The following is a 4,438-nucleotide window of genomic DNA, read 5'->3' as shown; positions in this document are numbered from 1 at the left end:
CAGCACTAAAGATCATCACTGGAGATATATATATATATATATATATATATATATATATACAGGTTGCTGTTCATGGCTGTGTGTGTGTGCATGTAAACATGTTGTGTGCAAGCAATAACAATTGATGAAAAAAGAGGTCATGAATGTAAAGGAAAGCAGGAGAGTTTGGACAGAGGAAAGGTAAGGGAGAAATGTAATTAAAATATAATCTCAAAAATATCTACAATCCCACTCCCCAGAGAAAGAATTAAAAAAAATAATGCAGAAGAGATTTTGAATTAAGGTCACTTTTTTTTTTTTTAAGATTTACTTATTTATTTCATGTATGTGAGTACACTGTCGCTGTCTTCAGACACACCAGAAGAGAGCAGCAGATATCCATTACAGATGGTTGTGAGCCATCATGTGGTTGCTGAGAACTGAATTCAGGACCAGTGAGCCATCTCTCCAGCCCCTAAGGTCAATTCTTATTGAGCAGAAGACTGTTTTTGGTCATATGGCCATACCATCACATTTTCCCCCTTATTTGCACAATGCCCCCATTGCTGTCTTTTTTTTTTTAAACTTGATTTACTAATAGCTCACTCACTTTTATTAAAGAGGAAATTTTCACTAGAGGATGCAGTAGATATTACACACTTTCCAGGAAAGCAAAAGGTAATTATACAAAGAAATCATATTTATTCTTTTTGAAACAATGTCATTATCATCTCCCTTATACTGTAGCAAAAGTGGGCTGTTGAGAGAGACCAGTTGCAAAAGAAACTGTTACACCTGGCTATAGGCTGCAGGAAAAATAGAGAACAAAAAGAAACACTGCCAGGATTACCTACTCTAGATTGTAGCAAAACCAGACAATTAAAAGAAACAATGTTGCAAGTTGAAGGAGACTCTAGCAAAAACAGATAATTAGATGAAACAATGTAATTGTTGTGCCTAGCTCTCTGTCTCACCCTCCCTAAGATTCCCAGCTTGAGATATTTTAAGGCATACTACTTCTTTAAACCACTCTGTTACATTTTTAGGACTTTAAGTTACTTTGTTTCTGATGGTTTCTTTCCATTATTTTTAGTATTTTCCTGGTTCTTTAAGTCTCCTGTTTTCTGACCAGTTTTTGTCTCCTTGTTTTAGTTTTGAGATAGGATCTCACTACATAGCCCAGGCTGGCCTTGAACTCCCAATCCTCCTGCCTCAGCTTAAGTGCTGATGTTTTAGGTGTGTTATGAATGCAGCCCATGTCTTTGATGAGCTTTGAGTCTAGGTTTTATGTCTTTGACCTTGAGTGATCACTTCCAATTCCCTTGGCACTACTTTGTAATCTATGTACAGTTTCAGGACCTTTGCAAGCCAGTTACTGACCATGGCCATAATCAAAAATTAATTGATGTGAATTTACAATCACACTTTATTACACATATGATGATGAGTACTTAAAATCAATCATGTTTAAATGACATTATGACAGGTTGATACTCTCTGCCATTGACTTATTATCCCTGGGTATTGTGAACACTACATGGAGGGCTGTCTCAGCATGTCCCAAGCTCTGAATGTGGTTCAATTTGGCATTCTAGTTAGTTACAATGACTGAGAGTATAGATAAGCATATGCCATACACGACTGCCTGAAGGCCTTAACCATCCAAGTCTGCTGTTTACTGTCCTACAGATTGTCCCCCGCAGTGACATCATTCATAATAACAATAAGTATAAATATTTGTAATTAAGATTATTCTTAGACAAGGTCTCACTCTGTAGCCCTGGTTGAACTGTGTGTCTGTGTGGGTATGTGGTGGCTGCATATACATGGATGCAGTACCCATAGAGGCCAGAAGAGGGCGCAAGAGCACTCTGAACTGGAGTTCCAGATGTTCATGACTTTCTATGTCAGTTCTGAGAACTGAATCCTGGTCCCCTGAGCAGCCTGGTGCTCCTAACCCCAGATCTCTCCACCCCCATCTTTGTGTGTGTGTGTTTAAAAGATTTTTATTTATTTATTATTATAAGTAAGTACACAGTAGCTGTCTTCAGATGCACCAGAAGAGGGCGTCAGATTCCATTATGGGTGGTTGTGAGCCACCATGTGGTTGCTGGGATTTGAACTCAGGACCTCAGAAGAGCAGTCAGTGCTCTTACCTGCTGAGCCATCTCACCTGCCCCCTCTGTGTATTTTTTAATAGCAGGCCACATATCTTCTTTCCATAAACTTGCTATTCAGGTTAAATCCCTTTGTTCCAGAATTTTATAATTTCTCCCAGGCTGGGAATTAGGTTTTCTTTTTTTCATAACAAACTCTTCAGGAGGGAGAACATTTTACATTGTGTTGAAATCTGTTTTGTCTGTTTGTGTTGAAATGAATTAGTTGAAGAAAAATCCTGTTCTTTCTAACGATCCCTGAGCTGCCATTGAAAGCACAGCTCAGGTGTTAGATGTAGCCCATCAAGCATGAGGCCCTTGTGCCTGAATTGCTATAATCCCAGCACTTGGGTGGTGGAGGCAGGAGAATCATGAATTCAGTTCATCCTCAGCTACCGGTGGAGTCTGGAGCCAGGTAGCTTACAGGAGACCTTATCTTTTCTTTAAATGACTTTAATTGATTTGTTTAAGACTTGGTTAAATCCTGGGAAGAGTTTTTTGATCTACCCATATGTTCCAAAACAAAATTCCTTCATCTGGGACCTGGGTTATATATGCAGCACCCATGTGGCAACTCACAGCCATCTGTCACTCTACTTCCAGGAGAGCCCAGGTCGCCTCTTCTGGGTACCCCATAACCAGGCATTCGTGTGGTGCACAAACATACATGCAGGCCAAACACCTATACATATAAAATGAAAATAGGAATAAAGAAATGTAAAGTCCTCTAACTGTTCCCTGGGTCTACTTACAGCCTTCCCCTGTCCCCTGAGTTCTATCCTCTCATGGACACTATAGAACTCTTGAGTGATCCCCTCAGCAGGAGACCTTCCCAAGCATTCCCCCCCCCCACACATCATCTTGGATAAACTTACTTTATAAATAATATTCCACTCTCCAAAAAAGTGTGTCTCTGTGAGATAAATAGTTGGCCAGAGGGTGGACAGAGCAAACTATTTATTTTATTTAAGAAGCACCAGTTAATTAAAATCCCATCCATCAGAATTTACTTTCGTTGATAGGCAGCCAAACAATTTGCCTGGCAATTAAATCAGAATTACTCTAGCAGTCTAGACGTGGCTTCATTAACCACCCCTGTACTCCCATGATGCATCTTGGTGCTCTGAACTGCTGCTCACTGCTCCATTTCCTCCAGCCATTATTCAATAATGGCTGAACTGTGGCCATAGCGCATACGCGCACACAGTTGAGCTTTGCACTACAGCTCGACGAAAGAGGAACATGACTGTTCATACCTTCCTCTGGGTGAGGGAGAATTGAATCTTCATCACCTGTTGCCTAACCAAAGAGAATGCCTGCTTTTGCAATGTTCTGAAACCCCTTCTAGCTCAGCAGCATCCTGGAACCTAGACATCCTGTCTGCAGGCCCCAGTGCATTGTGGGAAAGAATATGCACACCTGTTCCTGCCAGAACTGGAGCTAGTGAGGATGCTCAGAGAGATGCTGGTGCCGCTAGACAGTTGGCTTGGCAGACAGTGCCAGGGATGCGAAGTGGAAACCGAGGTACAAAGACAGGTTGCCACCTGCCTGTGGTTGCGAAATGTGGGTATCCATTCTAAAATAGACAGGCTTTCACCTCTACACAGGACAGGACATACTCTGCTGTTCAGGAATCGTCAACAGGATCCACACTGTGTGAAATACACCACGTGTGTGTACACACAGCCCAAGTTGAGGAAAATCAGACTTTTGTTGAATAACTTCCCTTAGTGTTACATAAAAACATTATTTACATATATAAACGGGTTGGGCATGTGGCTCAGTTGGTAGAGTGCTTGCCCAGCATACACAAGGCCCTGGGTTCAATTCCCAGAGCTGAATAAATATGGTGTGTGCACATCTGTGACCCCAGCATTGAGCAGGTAGAGGCAGAAAGATTAGGGGTTCAAGGCATCTTTGACTGTATTTTATGTGTATTCACACGAATCTCTATCTCAGGCTAGGAAACAAGGAAGGGGGAGTGGGGAGGAGGGCTCCTCCATGTAGGCTTGTTAGTGAATTTCCCTGCTTGATCTCTACTTCCAGATGCCATTTTGTAGCTCTACCCAGAGGTGGCTGTGGTTTAGGTGTGACATTAAATAAATCCAATGTACAGAGGAGCACCTCTGTAACCCCAGCCCTGGGAAGCGGAGGCAGGGGCATTGCTGTGAAGTTAAGGCCATCTGAGGTATATTTGAGACCTTGGCTCAAAGCAAATTAATGAAATATAATGACGAGAGAGAGAGAGAGAGAGAGAGAGAGAGAGAGAGAGAGAGAGAGAAGGAGGAGGAGGAGGAGGAGGA

General features: G+C 41.9%; 1 protein-coding gene across 2 annotated transcripts in view; it reads left to right on the top strand.

Annotated features, from left to right (window-relative positions):
• The window catches only part of Rph3a (rabphilin 3A), a 70,186-nt gene that overhangs the window by 23,764 nt on the left and 41,984 nt on the right, over window positions 1-4,438 (top strand). The window lies entirely within an intron of this gene.

The sequence above is a fragment of the Mus caroli genome, chromosome 5, assembly GCF_900094665.2.
Source record: "Mus caroli chromosome 5, CAROLI_EIJ_v1.1, whole genome shotgun sequence".
NCBI classification, from domain to species: Eukaryota; Metazoa; Chordata; class Mammalia; order Rodentia; family Muridae; genus Mus; species Mus caroli.
The sequence above is the reverse complement of the archived record's forward strand: the minus strand, read 5'-3'. Positions and strand labels throughout refer to the sequence as shown.